Source organism: Astatotilapia calliptera, chromosome 3, assembly GCF_964374335.1.
Source record: "Astatotilapia calliptera chromosome 3, fAstCal68.1, whole genome shotgun sequence".
NCBI lineage: Eukaryota > Metazoa > Chordata > Actinopteri > Cichliformes > Cichlidae > Astatotilapia > Astatotilapia calliptera.
Genome location: NC_137424.1, coordinates 24,260,410 through 24,277,664, shown reverse-complemented (window position 1 = coordinate 24,277,664; position 17,255 = coordinate 24,260,410). Strand labels below are relative to the sequence as shown.

Genomic DNA, 17,255 nt, shown 5'->3' with positions numbered 1-17,255 from the left:
ACCACACCAGGGTCTGTGGCTCTTGCTCAGGCCACTTACACCACACCAGGGCCTGTGGCACTGGCTGAGGCCACTTACACCACACCAGGGCCTGTGGCTCTGGCTGAGGCCAATTACACCACACCAGGGCCTGTGGCTGCTGGCTGAGGCCACTTACACCACACCAGGGCCTGTGGCTTCTGGCTGAGGCCACTTACACCACACCAGGGCCTGTGGCACTGGCTGAGGCCACTTACACCACACCAGGACCTGTGGCTCTGGCTGAGGCCACTTACACCACACCAGGGCCTGTGGCTGCTGGCTGAGGCCACTTACACCACACCAGGGCCTGTGGCTCTTGCTCAGGCCACTTACACCACACCAGGGCCTGTGGCTCTTGCTCAGGCCACTCATATCACACCAGGCCCTGCGCTTCTGGCCGAGGCCATCTTCACCAAACCAGGCCCTGTGCTGCTAGCTGTGGCCATGTACAACACACCAGGCCCTGTGCTGGTTCCTGAGGCCATCTTCAACAATCCAGGGCCTGTGCTGTTAGATAAATGCTAAACTGAGCCTTTGGGTTAGGGTATTATGCAAACATGCAGGTATGGTTAAAGGATTGTCTTCGTAACTTCAGGTACTTGCCACCTAATCAGTTGAATCCATAAATTGAGACATTGTGCTGGGGCCAGCAGCTTACGGCCATACCACCCTGAGCACGCCCGACCTCGTCTGATCTCGGAAGCTAAGCAGGGCTGGGCTTGGTTAGTACTTGGATGGGAGACTACCTGGGAATACCTGGTGCTGTAAGCCTTTCATTTTCATGTCATTGAACCGCTTTTGATCCAGAGAAGGGGTGTATTAAAAGACCAAAAGCAGCTGCCCATTAATGAGGGCACATTAACGACATTGCTTTTGGCTGTTTTCCAATGTCTTGTGCTGCTAGCTGATGCCACCTACACCACACCAGGGCCTGAGTGACCGGCTGGGGCCACTTACACCACATCAGGGCCTGTGGCTGCTGGCTGAGGCCACTTACACCACACCAGGGCCTGTGGCTGCTGGCTGAGGCCACTTACACCACACCAGGGCCTGTGGCTGCTGGCTGAGGCCACCTACACCACACCAGGGCCTTAGTTGCTATTGAGGCCAATTACACCACACCAGGGTCTGTGGCTCTTGCTCAGGCCACTTACACCACACCAGGGCCTGTGGCTGCTGGCTGAGGCCACTTACACCACACCAGGGCATTAGTTGCTATTGAGGCCACTTACACCACACCAGGGCCTGTGGCTGCTGGCTGAGGCCACCTACACCACACCAGGGCATTAGTTGCTATTGAGGCCAATTACACCACACCAGGGTCTGTGGCTCTTGCTCAGGCCACTTACACCACACCAGGGCCTGTGGCACTGGCTGAGGCCACTTACACCACACCAGGGCCTGTGGCTCTGGCTGAGGCCACTTACACCACACCAGGGCCTGTGGCTGCTGGCTGAGGCCACTTACACCACACCAGGGCATTAGTTGCTATTGAGGCCCCCTACACCACACCAGGGCCTGTGGCACTGGCTGAGGCCACTTACACCACACCAGGGCCTGTGGCTGCTGGCTGAGGCCACCTACACCACACCAGGGCATTAGTTGCTATTGAGGCCAATTACACCACACCAGGGTCTGTGACTCTTGCTCAGGCCACTTACACCACACCAGGGCCTGTGGCACTGGCTGAGGCCACTTACACCACACCAGGGCCTGTGGCTGCTGGCTGAGGCCACTTACACCACACCAGGGCCTGTGGCTGCTGGCTGAGGTCACTTACACCACACCAGGGCCTGTGGCTGCTGGCTGAGGCCACTTACACCACACCAGGGCATTAGTTGCTATTGAGGCCCCTTACACCACACCAGGGCCTGTGGCACTGGCTGAGGCCACTTACACCACACCAGGGCCTGTGGCTGCTGGCTGAGGCCACCTACACCACACCAGGGCATTAGTTGCTATTGAGGCCAATTACACCACACCAGGGTCTGTGGCTCTTGCTCAGGCCACTTACACCACACCAGGGCCTGTGGCACTGGCTGAGGCCACTTACACCACACCATGGCCTGTGGCTCTGGCTGAGGCCACTTACACCACACCAGGGCCTGTGGCTGCTGGCTGAGGCCATTTACACCACACCAGGGCCTGTGGCTGCTGGCTGAGGCCACTTACACCACACCAGGGACTGTGGCTGCTGGCTGAGGCCACTTACACCACACCAGTGCCTGTGGCTTCTGGCTGAGGCCACTTACACCACACCAGGGCCTGTGGCTCTTGCTCAGGCCACTCACATCACACCAGGCCCTGCGCTTCTGGCCGAGGCCATCTTCACCAAACCAGGCCCTGTGCTGCTAGCTGTGGCCATGTACAACACACCAGGCCCTGTGCTGGTTCCTGAGGCCATCTTCAACAATCCAGGGCCTGTGCTGTTAGATAAATGCTAAACTGAGCCTTTGGGTTAGGGTATTATGCAAACATGCAGGTATGGTTAAAGGATTGTCTTCGTAACTTCAGGTACTTGCCACCTAATCAGTTGAATCCATAAATTGAGACATTGTGCTGGGGCCAGCAGCTTACGGCCATACCACCCTGAGCACGCCCGACCTCGTCTGATCTCGGAAGCTAAGCAGGGCTGGGCTTGGTTAGTACTTGGATGGGAGACTGCCTGGGAATACCTGGTGCTGTAAGCCTTTCATTTTCATGTCATTGAACCGCTTTTGATCCAGAGAAGGGGTGTATTAAAAGACCAAAAGCAGCTGCCCATTAATGAGGGCACATTAACGACATTGCTTTTGGCTGTTTTCCAATGTCTTGTGCTGCTAGCTGATGCCACCTACACCACACCAGGGCCTGAGTGACCGGCTGGGGCCACTTACACCACATCAGGGCCTGTGGCTGCTGGCTGAGGCCACTTACACCACACCAGGGCCTGTGGCTGCTGGCTGAGGCCACTTACACCACACCAGAGCATTAGTTGCTATTGAGACCAATTACACCACACCATGGTCTGTGGCTCTTGCTCAGGCCACTTACACCACACCAGGGCCTGTGGCACTGGCTGAGGCCACTTACACCACACCAGGGCCTGTGGCTGCTGGCTGAGGCCACCTACACCACACCAGGGCCTTAGTTGCTATTGAGGCCACTTACACCACACCAGGGCCTGTGGCAGTGGCTGAGGCCACTTACACCACACCAGGGCCTGTGGCTGCTGGCTGAGGCCAGTTACACCACACCAGGGCATTAGTTGCTATATAGGTCACTTACACCACACCAGGGCCTGTGGCACTGGCTGAGGCCACTTACACCACACCAGGGCCTGTGGCTCTGGCTGAGGCCACTTACACCACACCAGGGCCTGTGGCTGCTGGCTGAGGCCACTTACACCACACCAGGGCCTGTGGCTGCTGGCTGAGGCCACTTACACCACACCAGGGCCTGTGGCTGCTGGCTGAGGCCACTTACACCACACCAGTGCCTGTGGCTTCTGGCTGAGGCCACTTACACCACACCAGGGCCTGTGGCTCTTGCTCAGGCCACTCACATCACACCAGGCCCTGCGCTTCTGGCCGAGGCCATTTTCACCAAACCAGGCCCTGTGCTCCTAGCTGTGGCCATGTACAACACACCAGGCCCTGTGCTGGTTCCTGAGGCCATCTTCAACAATCCAGGGCCTGTGCTGTTAGATAAATGCTAAACTGAGCCTTTGGGTTAGGGTATTATGCAAACATGCAGGTATGGTTAAAGGATTGTCTTCGTAACTTCAGGTACTTGCCACCTAAATAGTTGAATCCATAAATTGAGACATTGTGCTGGGGCCAGCAGCTTACGGCCATACCACCCTGAGCACGCCCGACCTCGTCTGATCTCGGAAGCTAAGCAGGGCTGGGCTTGGTTAGTACTTGGATGGGAGACTACCTGGGAATACCTGGTGCTGTAAGCCTTTCATTTTCATGTCATTGAACAGCTTTTGATCCAGAGAAGGGGTGTATTAAAAGACCAAAAGCAGCTGCCCATTAATGAGGGCACATTAACGACATTGCTTTTGGCTGTTTTCCAATGTCTTGTGCTGCTAGCTGATGCCACCTACACCACACCAGGGCCTGAGTGACCGGCTGGGGCCACTTACACCACATCAGGGCCTGTGGCTGCTGGCTGAGGCCACTTACACCACACCAGGGCCTGTGGCTGCTGGCTGAGGCCACTTACACCACACCAGGGCATTAGTTGCTATTGAGGCCAATTACACCACACCAGGGTCTGTGGCTCTTGCTCAGGCCACTTACACCACACCATGGCCTGTGGCACTGGCTGAGGCCACTTACACCACACCAGGGCCTGTGGCTGCTGGCTGAGGCCACTTACACCACACCAGGGCATGTGGCTGCTGGCTGAGGTCACTTACACCACACCAGTGCCTGTGGCTGCTGGCTGAGGGCACTTACACCACACCAGTGCCTGTGGCTTCTGGCTGAGGCCACTTACACCACACCAGGGCCTGTGGCTGCTGGCTGAGGTCACTTACACCACACCAGTGCCTGTGGCTGCTGGCTGAGGGCACTTACACCACACCAGTGCCTGTGGCTTCTGGCTGAGGCCACTTACACCACACCAGGGCCTGTGGCTCTTGCTCAGGCCACTTACACCACACCAGGGCCTGTGGCACTGGCTGAGGCCACTTACACCACACCAGGGCCTGTGGCTGCTGGCTGAGGCCACCTACACCACACCAGGGCATTAGTTGCTATTGAGGCCAATTACACCACACCAGGGTCTGTGACTCTTGCTCAGGCCACTTACACCACACCAGGGCCTGTGGCACTGGCTGAGGCCACTTACACCACACCAGGGCCTGTGGCTGCTGGCTGAGGCCACTTACACCACACCATGGCCTGTGGCTGCTGGCTGAGGCCACTTACACCACACCAGGGCCTGTGGCTGCTGGCTGAGGGCACTTACACCACACCAGTGCCTGTGGCTGCTGGCTGAGGGCACTTACACCACACCAGGGCCTGTGGCTGCTGGCTGAGGCCACCTACACCACACCAGGGCATTAGTTGCTATTGAGGCCAATTACACCACACCAGGGTCTGTGGCTCTTGCTCAGGCCACTTACACCCCACCAGGGCCTGTGGCACTGGTTGAGGCCACTTACACTATACCAGGGCCTGTGGCTCTGGCTGAGGCCACTTACACCACACCAGGGCCTGTGGCTGCTGGCTGAGGCCACTTACACCACACCAGGGCCTGTGGCTGCTGGCTGAGGCCACTTACACCACACCATGGCCTGTGGCTGCTGGCTGAGGCCACTTACACCACACCAGGGCCTGTGGCTGCTGGCTGAGGCCACTTACACCACACCAGGGCCTGTGGCTGCTGGCTGAGGGCACTTACACCACACCAGTGCCTGTGGCTCTTGCTCAGGCCACTTACACCACACCAGGGCCTGTGGCTGCTGGCTGAGGCCACTTACACCACACCAGGGCCTATGGCTGCTGGCTGAGGGCACTTACACCACACCAGTGCCTGTGGCTGTTGGCTGAGGCCACTTACACCACACCAGGGCATTAGTTGCTATTGAGGCCCCTTACACCACACCAGGGCCTGTGGCACTGGCTGAGGCCACTTACACCACACCAGGGCCTGTGGCTGCTGGCTGAGGCCACCTACACCAGACCAGGGCATTAGTTGCTATTGAGGCCAATTACACCACACCAGGGTCGGTGGCTCTTGCTCAGGCCACTTACACCACACCAGGGCCTGTGGCACTGGCTGAAGTCACTTACACCACACCAGGGCCTGTGGCTGCTGGCTGAGGCCACTTACACCACACCAGTGCCTGTGGCTTCTGGCTGAGGCCACTTACACCACACCACGGCCTTATTTGCTTCTGAGGCCACTTACACCACACCAGGGCCTGTGGCTCTGGATGAGGCCAATTACACCACACCAGGGCCTTAGTTGCTATTGAGGCCAATTACACCACACCAGGGCCTGTGGCTCTTGCTCAGGCCACTTACACCACACCAGGGCCTGTGGCTGCTGGCTGAGGCCACTTACACCACACCAGTGCCTGTGGCTTCTGGCTGAGGCCACTTACACCACACCAAGGCCTGTGGCTGCTGGCTGAGGCCACTTACACCACACCAGGGTCTGTGGCTCTTGCTCAGGCCACTTACACCACACCAGGGCCTGTGGCTCCTGGCTGAGGCCACATACACCACAATACGGCCTTATTTGCTTCTGAGGCCACTTACACCACACCAGGGCCTGTGGCTGCTGGCTGAGGCCACTTACACCACACCAGGGCATTAGTTGCTATTGAGGCCAATTACACCACACGAGGGTCTGTGGCTCTTGCTCAGGCCACTTACACCACACCAGGGCCTGTGGCACTGGCTGAGGCGACTTACACCACACCAGGGCCTGTGGCTGCTGGCTGAGGCCACCTACACCACACCAGGGCATTAGTTGCTATTGAGGCCAATTACACCACACCAGGGTCTGTGACTCTTGCTCAGGCCACTTACACCACACCAGTGCCTGTGGCACTGGCTGAGGCCACTTACACCACACCAGGGCCTGTGGCTGCTGGCTGAGGCCACTTACACCACAACAGGGCCTGTGGCTGCTGGCTGAGGTCACTTACACCACACCAGGGCCTGTGGCTGCTGGCTGAGGGCACTTACACCACACCAGTGCCTGTGGCTTCTGGCTGAGGCCACTTACACCACACCAGGGCCTGTGGCTCTTGCTTGGGCCACTTACACCACACCAGGGCCTGTGGCTGCTGGCTGAGGCCACTTACACCACACCAGGGCCTGTGGCTGCTGGCTGAGGCCACTTACACCACACCAGGGCCTGTGGCTGCTTGTTGAGGGCACTTACACCACACCAGTGCCTGTGGCTGCTGGCTGAGGCCACTTACACCACACCAGGGCATTAGTTGCTATTGAGGCCCCTTACACCACACCAGGGCCTGTGGCACTGGCTGAGGCCACTTACACCACACCAGGGCCTGTGGCTGCTGGCTGAGGCCACTTACACCACACCAGGGCCTTAGTTGCTATTGAGGCCAATTACACCACACCAGGGCCTGTGGCTGCTGGCTGAGGCCACTTACACCACACCAGGGCCTGTGGCTGCTGGCTGAGGCCACTTACAGCACACAAGGGCCTGTGGCTGCTGGCTGAGGCCACCTACACCACACCAGGGCCTGTGGCTTCTGGCTGAGGCCACTTACACCACACCAGGGCCTGTGGCTCTTGCTCAGGCCACTCATATCACACCAGACCCTGTGCTTCTGGCCGAGGCCATCTTCACCAAACCTGGCCCTGTGCTGCTTGCTGTGGCCATGTACAACACACCAGGCCCTGTGCTGGTTCCTGAGGCCATCTTCAACAATCCAGGGCCTGTGCTGTTAGATAAATGCTAAACTGAGCCTTTGGGTTAGGGTATTATGCAAAAATGCAGGTATGGTTAAAGGATTGTCTTCGTAACTTCAGGTACTTGCCACCTAATCAGTTGAATCCATAAATTGAGACATTGTGCTGGGGCCAGCAGCTTACGGCCATACCACCCTGAGCACGCCCGACCTCGTCTGATCTCGGAAGCTAAGCAGGGCTGGGCTTGGTTAGTACTTGGATGGGAGACCGCCTGGGAATACCTGGTGCTGTAAGCATTTCATTTTCATGTCACTGAACCACTTTTGATCCAGAGAAGGGGTGTATTAAAAGACCAAAAGCAGCTGCCCATTAATGAGGGCACATTAACGACATTGCTTTTGGCTGTTTTCCAATGTCTTGTGCTGCTAGCTGATGCCACCTACACCACACCAGGGCCTGAGTGACCGGCTGGGGCCACTTACACCACATCAGGGCCTGTGGCTGCTGGCTGAGGCCACTTACACCACACCAGGGCCTGTGGCTGCTGGCTGAGGCCACTTACACCACACCAGGGCCTGTGGCTGCTGGCTGAGGCCACCTACACCACACCAGGGCCTTAGTTGCTATTGAGGCCAATTACACCACACCAGGGTCTGTGGCTCTTGCTCAAGCCACTTACACCACACCAGGGCCTGTGGCTGCTGGCTGAGGCCACTTACACCACACCAGGGCATTAGTTGCTATTGAGGCCACTGACACCACACCAGGGCCTGTGGCTGCTGGCTGAGGCCACCTACACCACACCAGGGCATTAGTTGCTATTGAGGCCAATTACACCACACCAGGGTCTTTGGCTCTTGCTCAGGCCACTTACACCACACCAGGGCCTGTGGCAGTGGCTGAGGCCACTTACACCACACCAGGGCCTGTGGCTCTGGCTGAGGCCACTTACACCACACCAGGGCCTGTGGCTGCTGGCTGAGGCCACTTACACCACACCAGGGCCTGTGGCTGCTGGCTGAGGCCACTTACACCACACCAGGGCCTGTGGCTGCTGGCTGAGGCCACTTACACCACACCAGTGCCTGTGGCTTCTGGCTGAGGCCACTTACACCACACCAGGGCCTGTGGCTCTTGCTCAGGCCACTCACATCACACCAGGCCCTGCGCTTCTGGCCGAGGCCATCTTCACCAAACCAGGCCCTGTGCTGCTAGCTGTGGCCATGTACAACACACCAGGCCCTGTGCTGGTTCCTGAGGCCATCTTCAACAATCCATGGCCTGTGCTGTTAGATAAATGCTAAACTGAGCCTTTGGGTTAGGGTATTATGCAAACATGCAGGTATGGTTAAAGGATTGTCTTCGTAACTTCAGGTACTTGCCACCTAATCAGTTGAATCCATAAATTGAGACATTGTGCTGGGGCCAGCAGCTTACGGCCATACCACCCTGAGCACGCCCGACCTCGTCTTATCTCGGAAGCTAAGCAGGGCTGGGCTTGGTTTGTACTTGGATGGGAGACTACCTGGTGCTGTAAGCCTTTCATTTTCATGTCATTGAACCGCTTTTGATCCAGAGAAGGGGTGTATTAAAAGACCAAAAGCAGCTGCCCATTAATGATGGCACATTAACGACATTGCTTTTGGCTGTTTTCCAATGTCTTGTGCTGCTAGCTGATGCCACCTACACCACACCAGGGCCTGAGTGACCGGCTGGGGCCACTTACACCACATCAGGGCCTGTGGCTGCTGGCTGAGGCCACTTACACCACACCAGGGCCTGTGGCTGCTGGCTGAGGCCACTTACACCACACCAGGGCATTAGTTGCTATTGAGGCCAATTACACCACACCAGGGTCTGTGGCTCTTGCTCAGGCCACTTACACCACACCAGGGCCTGTGGCACTGGCTGAGGCCACTTACACCGCACCAGGGCCTGTGGCTGCTGGCTGAGGCCACCTACACCACACCAGGGCATTAGTTGCTATTGAGGCCAATTACACCACACCAGGGTCTGTGACTCTTGCTCAGGCCACTTACACCACACCAGGGCCTGTGGCACTGGCTGAGGCCACTTACACCACACCAGGGCCTGTGGCTGCTGGCTGAGGCCACTTACACCACACCAGGGCCTGTGGCTGCTGGCTGAGGTCACTTACACCACACCAGGGCCTGTGGCTGCTGGCTGAGGGCACTTACACCACACCAGTGCCTGTGGCTTCTGGCTGAGGCCACTTACACCACACCAGGGCCTGTGGCTCTTGCTCAGGCCACTTACACCACACCAGGGCCTGTGCTGCTGGCTGAGGCCACTTACACCACACCAGGGCCTGTGGCTGCTGGCTGAGGCCACTTACACCACACCAGGGCCTGTGGCTGCTGGCTGAGGGCACTTACACCACACCAGTGCCTGTGGCTGCTGGCTGAGGCCACTTACACCACACCAGGGCATTAGTTGCTATTGAGGCCCCTTACACCACACCAGGGCCTGTGGCACTGGCTGAGGCCACTTACACCACACCAGGGCCTGTGGCTGCTGGCTGAGGCCACCTACACCACACCAGGGCATTAGTTGCTATTGAGGCCAATTACACCACACCAGGGTCTGTGGCTCTTGCTCAGGCCACTTACACCACACCAGGGCCTGTGGCACTGGCTGAGGCCACTTACACTACACCAGGGCCTGTGGCTCTGGCTGAGGCCACTTACACCACACCAGGGCCTGTGGCTGCTGGCTGAGGCCACTTACACCACACCAGGGCCTGTGGCTGCTGGCTGAGGCCACTTACACCACACCAGGGCCTGTGGCTGCTGGCTGAGGCCACTTACACCACACCAGGGCCTGTGGCTGCTGGCTGAGGCCACCTACACCACACCAGGGCCTTAGTTGCTATTGAGGCCAATTACACCACAACAGGGTCTGTGGCTCTTGCTCAGGCCACTTACACCACACCAGGGCCTGTGGCACTGGCTGAGGCCACTTACACCACACCAGGACCTGTGGCTCTGGCTGAGGCCACTTACACCACACCAGGGCCTGTGGCTGCTGGCTGAGGCCACTTACACCACACCAGGGCCTGTGGCTGCTGGCTGAGGCCACTTACACCACACCAGGGCCTGTGGCTGCTGGCTGAGGCCACTTACACCACACCAGGGCCTGTGGCTGCTGGCTGAGGCCACTTACACCACACCAGGGCCTGTGGCACTGGCTGAGGCCACTTACACCACACCAGGACCTGTGGCTCTGGCTGAGGCCACTTACACCACACCCGGACCTGTGGCTCTGGCTGAGGCCACTTACACCACACCAGGGCCTGTGGCTGCTGGCTGAGGCCACTTACACCACACCAGGGCATTAGTTGCTATTGAGGCCACTTACACCACACCAGGGCCTGTGGCTGCTGGCTGAGGCCACCTACACCACACCAGGGCATTAGTTGCTATTGAGGCCAATTACACCACACCAGGGTCTGTGGCTCTTGCTCAGGCCACTTACACCACACCAGGGCCTGTGGCACTGGCTGAGGCCACTTACACCACACCAGGGCCTGTGGCTTCTGGCTGAGGCCACTTACACCACACCAGGGCCTGTGGCACTGGCTGAGGCCACTTACACCACACCAGGACCTGTGGCTCTGGCTGAGGCCACTTACACCACACCAGGGCCTGTGGCTGCTGGCTGAGGCCACTTACACCACACCAGGGCCTGTGGCTCTTGCTCAGGCCACTTACACCACACCAGGGCCTGTGGCTCTTGCTCAGGCCACTCATATCACACCAGGCCCTGCGCTTCTGGCCGAGGCCATCTTCACCAAACCAGGCCCTGTGCTGCTAGCTGTGGCCATGTACAACACACCAGGCCCTGTGCTGGTTCCTGAGGCCATCTTCAACAATCCAGGGCCTGTGCTGTTAGATAAATGCTAAACTGAGCCTTTGGGTTAGGGTATTATGCAAACATGCAGGTATGGTTAAAGGATTGTCTTCGTAACTTCAGGTACTTGCCACCTAATCAGTTGAATCCATAAATTGAGACATTGTGCTGGGGCCAGCAGCTTACGGCCATACCACCCTGAGCACGCCCGACCTCGTCTGATCTCGGAAGCTAAGCAGGGCTGGGCTTGGTTAGTACTTGGATGGGAGACTACCTGGGAATACCTGGTGCTGTAAGCCTTTCATTTTCATGTCATTGAACCGCTTTTGATCCAGAGAAGGGGTGTATTAAAAGACCAAAAGCAGCTGCCCATTAATGAGGGCACATTAACGACATTGCTTTTGGCTGTTTTCCAATGTCTTGTGCTGCTAGCTGATGCCACCTACACCACACCAGGGCCTGAGTGACCGGCTGGGGCCACTTACACCACATCAGGGCCTGTGGCTGCTGGCTGAGGCCACTTACACCACACCAGGGCCTGTGGCTGCTGGCTGAGGCCACTTACACCACACCAGGGCATTAGTTGCTATTGAGGCCAATTACACCACACCAGGGTCTGTGGCACTGGCTGAGGCCACTTACACCACACCAGGGCCTGTGGCTGCTGGCTGAGGCCACTTACACCACACCAGGGCCTGTGGCTGCTGGCTGAGGTCACTTACACCACACCAGGGCATTAGTTGCTATTGAGGCCCCTTACACCACACCAGTGCCTGTGGCTTCTGGCTGAGGCCACTTACACCACACCAGGGCCTGTGGCTCTTGCTCAGGCCACTTACACCACACCAGGGCCTGTGGCTGCTGGCTGAGGCCACTTACACCACACCAGGGCCTGTGGCTGCTGGCTGAGGCCACTTACACCACACCAGGGCATAAGTTGCTATTGAGGCCAATTACACCACACCAGGGTCTTTGGCTCTTGCTCAGGCCACTTACACCACACCAGGGCCTGTGGCACTGGCTGAGGCCACTTACACCACACCAGGGCCTGTGGCTCTGGCTGAGGCCACTTACACCACACCAGGGCCTGTGGCTGCTGGCTGAGGCCACTTACACCACACCAGTGCCTGTGGCTTCTGGCTGAGGCCACTTACACCACACCAGGGCCTGTGGCTCTTGCTCAGGCCACTCACATCACACCAGGCCCTGCGCTTCTGGCCGAGGCCATCTTCACCAAACCAGGCCCTGTGCTGCTAGCTGTGGCCATGTACAACACACCAGGCCCTGTGCTGGTTCCTGAGGCCATCTTCAACAATCCATGGCCTGTGCTGTTAGATAAATGCTAAACTGAGCCTTTGGGTTAGGGTATTATGCAAACATGCAGGTATGGTTAAAGGATTGTCTTCGTAACTTCAGGTACTTGCCACCTAATCAGTTGAATCCATAAATTGAGACATTGTGCTGGGGCCAGCAGCTTACGGCCATACCACCCTGAGCACGCCCGACCTCGTCTGATCTCGGAAGCTAAGCAGGGCTGGGCTTGGTTAGTACTTGGATGGGAGACTACCTGGGAATACCTGGTGCTGTAAGCCTTTCATTTTCATGTCATTGAACCGCTTTTGATCCAGAGAAGGGGTGTATTAAAAGACCAAAAGCAGCTGCCCATTAATGAGGGCACATTAACGACATTGCTTTTGGCTGTTTTCCAATGTCTTGTGCTGCTAGCTGATGCCACCGACACCACACCAGGGCCTGAGTGACCGGCTGGGGCCACTTACACCACATCAGGGCCTGTGGCTGCTGGCTGAGGCCACTTACACCACACCAGGGCCTGTGGCTGCTGGCTGAGGCCACTTACACCACACCAGGGCATTAGTTGCTATTGAGGCCAATTACACCACACCAGGGTCTGTGGCTCTTGCTCAGGCCACTTACACCACACCAGGGCCTGTGGCACTGGCTGAGGCCACTTACACCAAACCAGGGCCTGTGGCTGCTGGCTGAGGCCACCTACACCACACCAGGGCATTAGTTGCTATTGAGGCCAATTACACCACACCAGGGTCTGTGACTCTTGCTCAGGCCACTTACACCACACCAGGGCCTGTGGCACTGGCTGAGGCCACTTACACCACACCAGGGCCTGTGGCTGCTGGCTGAGGCCACTTACACCACACCAGGGCCTGTGGCTGCTGGCTGAGGTCACTTACACCACACCAGGGCCTGTGGCTGCTGGCTGAGGGCACTTACACCACACCAGTGCCTGTGGCTTCTGGCTGAGGCCACTTACACCACACCAGGGCCTGTGGCTCTTGCTCAGGCCACTTACACCACACCAAGGCCTGTGGCTGCTGGCTGAGGCCACTTACACCACACCAGGGCCTGTGGCTCTTGCTCAGGCCACTTACACCACACCAGGGCCTGTGGCACTGGCTGAGGCCACTTACACCACACCAGGGCCTGTGGCTGCTGGCTGAGGCCACCTACACCACACCAGGGCATTAGTTGCTATTGAGGCCAATTACACCACACCAGGGTCTGTGACTCTTGCTCAGGCCACTTACACCACACCAGGGCCTGTGGCACTGGCTGAGGCCACTTACACCACACCAGGGCCTGTGGCTGCTGGCTGAGGCCACTTACACCACACCAGGGCCTGTGGCTGCTGGCTGAGGTCACTTACACCACACCAGGGCCTGTGGCTGCTGGCTGAGGCCACTTACACCACACCAGTGCCTGTGGCTGCTGGCTGAGGCCACTTACACCACACCAGGGCATTAGTTGCTATTGAGGCCCCTTACACCACACCAGGGCCTGTGGCACTGGCTGAGGCCACTTACACCACACCAGGGCCTGTGGCTGCTGGCTGAGGCCACTTACACCACACCAGGGCATAAGTTGCTATTGAGGCCAATTACACCACACCAGGGTCTTTGGCTCTTGCTCAGGCCACTTACACCACACCAGGGCCTGTGGCACTGGCTGAGGTCACTTACACCACACCAGTGCCTGTGGCTGCTGGCTGAGGGCACTTACACCACACCAGTGCCTGTGGCTTCTGGCTGAGGCCACTTACACCACACCAGGGCCTGTGGCTGCTGGCTCAGGCCACTTACACCACACCAGGGCCTGTGGCTGCTGGCTGAGGCCACTTACACCACACCAGGGCCTGTGGCTGCTGGCTGAGGCCACTTACACCACACCAGTGCCTGTGGCTGCTGGCTGAGGCCACTTACACCACACCAGGGCATTAGTTGCTATTGAGGCCCCTTACACCACACCAGGGCCTGTGGCACTGGCTGAGGCCACTTACACCACACCAGGGCCTGTGGCTGCTGGCTGAGGCCACATACACCACAACAGGGCATTAGTTGCAATTGAGGCCAATTACACCACACCAGGGTCTGTGGCTTTTGCTCAGGCCACTTACACCACACCAGGGCCTGTGGCACTGGCTGAGGCCACTTACACTACACCAGGGCCTGTGGCTCTGGCTGAGGCCACTTACACCACACCAGGGCCTGTGGCTGCTGGCTGAGGCCACTTACACCACACCAGGGCCTGTGGCTGCTGGCTGAGGCCACTTACACCACACCAGGGCCTGTGGCTGCTGGCTGAGGCCACTTACACCACACCAGGGCCTGTGGCTGCTTGTTGAGGGCACTTACACCACACCAGTGCCTGTGGCTGCTGGCTGAGGCCACTTACACCACACCAGGGCATTAGTTGCTATTGAGGCCCCTTACACCACACCAGGGCCTGTGGCACTGGCTGAGGCCACTTACACCACACCAGGGCCTGTGGCTGCTGGCTGAGGCCACTTACACCACACCAGGGCCTTAGTTGCTATTGAGGCCAATTACACCACACCAGGGCCTGTGGCTGCTGGCTGAGGCCACTTACACCACACCAGGGCCTGTGGCTGCTGGCTGAGGCCACTTACACCACACAAGGGCCTGTGGCTGCTGGCTGAGGCCACCTACACCACACCAGGGCCTGTGGCTTCTGGCTGAGGCCACTTACACCACACCAGGGCCTGTGGCTCTTGCTCAGGCCACTCATATCACACCAGACCCTGTGCTTCTGGCCGAGGCCATCTTCACCAAACCTGGCCCTGTGCTGCTTGCTGTGGCCATGTACAACACACCAGGCCCTGTGCTGGTTCCTGAGGCCATCTTCAACAATCCAGGGCCTGTGCTGTTAGATAAATGCTAAACTGAGCCTTTGGGTTAGGGTATTATGCAAAAATGCAGGTATGGTTAAAGGATTGTCTTCGTAACTTCAGGTACTTGCCACCTAATCAGTTGAATCCATAAATTGAGACATTGTGCTGGGGCCAGCAGCTTACGGCCATACCACCCTGAGCACGCCCGACCTCGTCTGATCTCGGAAGCTAAGCAGGGCTGGGCTTGGTTAGTACTTGGATGGGAGACCGCCTGGGAATACCTGGTGCTGTAAGCATTTCATTTTCATGTCACTGAACCACTTTTGATCCAGAGAAGGGGTGTATTAAAAGACCAAAAGCAGCTGCCCATTAATGAGGGCACATTAACGACATTGCTTTTGGCTGTTTTCCAATGTCTTGTGCTGCTAGCTGATGCCACCTACACCACACCAGGGCCTGAGTGACCGGCTGGGGCCACTTACACCACATCAGGGCCTGTGGCTGCTGGCTGAGGCCACTTACACCACACCAGGGCCTGTGGCTGCTGGCTGAGGCCACTTACACCACACCAGGGCCTGTGGCTGCTGGCTGAGGCCACCTACACCACACCAGGGCCTTAGTTGCTATTGAGGCCAATTACACCACACCAGGGTCTGTGGCTCTTGCTCAAGCCACTTACACCACACCAGGGCCTGTGGCTGCTGGCTGAGGCCACTTACACCACACCAGGGCATTAGTTGCTATTGAGGCCACTGACACCACACCAGGGCCTGTGGCTGCTGGCTGAGGCCACTTACACCACACCAGGGCCTGTGGCTTCTGGCTGAGGCCACTTACACCACACCAGGGCCTGTGGCTCTTGCTCAGGCCACTCACATCACACCAGGCCCTGCGCTTCTGGCCGAGGCCATCTTCACCAAACCAGGCCCTGTGCTGCTAGCTGTGGCCATGTACAACACACCAGGCCCTGTGCTGGTTCCTGAGGCCATCTTCAACAATCCATGGCCTGTGCTGTTAGATAAATGCTAAACTGAGCCTTTGGGTTAGGGTATTATGCAAACATGCAGGTATGGTTAAAGGATTGTCTTCGTAACTTCAGGTACTTGCCACCTAATCAGTTGAATCCATAAATTGAGACATTGTGCTGGGGCCAGCAGCTTACGGCCATACCACCCTGAGCACGCCCGACCTCGTCTGATCTCGGAAGCTAAGCAGGGCTGGGCTTGGTTAGTACTTGGATGGGAGACTACCTGGGAATACCTGGTGCTGTAAGCCTTTCATTTTCATGTCATTGAACCGCTTTTGATCCAGAGAAGGGGTGTATTAAAAGACCAAAAGCAGCTGCCCATTAATGAGGGCACATTAACGACATTGCTTTTGGCTGTTTTCCAATGTCTTGTGCTGCTAGCTGATGCCACCGACACCACACCAGGGCCTGAGTGACCGGCTGGGGCCACTTACACCACATCAGGGCCTGTGGCTGCTGGCTGAGGCCACTTACACCACACCAGGGCCTGTGGCTGCTGGCTGAGGCCACTTACACCACACCAGGGCATTAGTTGCTATTGAGGCCAATTACACCACACCAGGGTCTGTGGCTCTTGCTCAGGCCACTTACACCACACCAGGGCCTGTGGCACTGGCTGAGGCCACTTACACCACACCAGGGCCTGTGGCTGCTGGCTGAGGCCACCTACACCACACCAGGGCATTAGTTGCTATTGAGGCCAATTACACCACACCAGGGTCTGTGACTCTTGCTCAGGCCACTTACACCACACCAGGGCCTGTGGCACTGGCTGAGGCCACTTACA

General features: G+C 57.9%; 8 non-coding genes across 8 annotated transcripts; all 8 read left to right on the top strand.

Annotated features, from left to right (window-relative positions):
• The first annotated feature begins 673 nt into the window (after positions 1–673).
• On the top strand, positions 674–792 carry LOC145427820 (5S ribosomal RNA). Its single transcript, XR_013908362.1, has one exon. It is a non-coding gene; the product is annotated as a 5S ribosomal RNA (ribosomal RNA).
• A 1,800-nt stretch (positions 793–2,592) lies between these two features.
• On the top strand, positions 2,593–2,711 carry LOC145426540 (5S ribosomal RNA). The gene has a single exon (XR_013907250.1). It is a non-coding gene; the product is annotated as a 5S ribosomal RNA (ribosomal RNA).
• Positions 2,712–3,845: 1,134 nt separating this feature from the next.
• LOC145427818 (5S ribosomal RNA) lies at positions 3,846–3,964 on the top strand. Its single transcript, XR_013908360.1, has one exon. It is a non-coding gene; the product is annotated as a 5S ribosomal RNA (ribosomal RNA).
• A 3,619-nt stretch (positions 3,965–7,583) lies between these two features.
• LOC145426300 (5S ribosomal RNA) lies at positions 7,584–7,702 on the top strand. The gene has a single exon (XR_013907009.1). It is a non-coding gene; the product is annotated as a 5S ribosomal RNA (ribosomal RNA).
• Positions 7,703–11,456: 3,754 nt separating this feature from the next.
• On the top strand, positions 11,457–11,575 carry LOC145427817 (5S ribosomal RNA). The gene has a single exon (XR_013908359.1). It is a non-coding gene; the product is annotated as a 5S ribosomal RNA (ribosomal RNA).
• Positions 11,576–12,749: 1,174 nt separating this feature from the next.
• LOC145427816 (5S ribosomal RNA) lies at positions 12,750–12,868 on the top strand. Its single transcript, XR_013908358.1, has one exon. It is a non-coding gene; the product is annotated as a 5S ribosomal RNA (ribosomal RNA).
• Positions 12,869–15,618: 2,750 nt separating this feature from the next.
• On the top strand, positions 15,619–15,737 carry LOC145427869 (5S ribosomal RNA). The gene has a single exon (XR_013908411.1). It is a non-coding gene; the product is annotated as a 5S ribosomal RNA (ribosomal RNA).
• Positions 15,738–16,597: 860 nt separating this feature from the next.
• Positions 16,598–16,716, top strand: LOC145427815 (5S ribosomal RNA). The gene has a single exon (XR_013908357.1). It is a non-coding gene; the product is annotated as a 5S ribosomal RNA (ribosomal RNA).
• Positions 16,717–17,255: the final 539 nt, after the last annotated feature.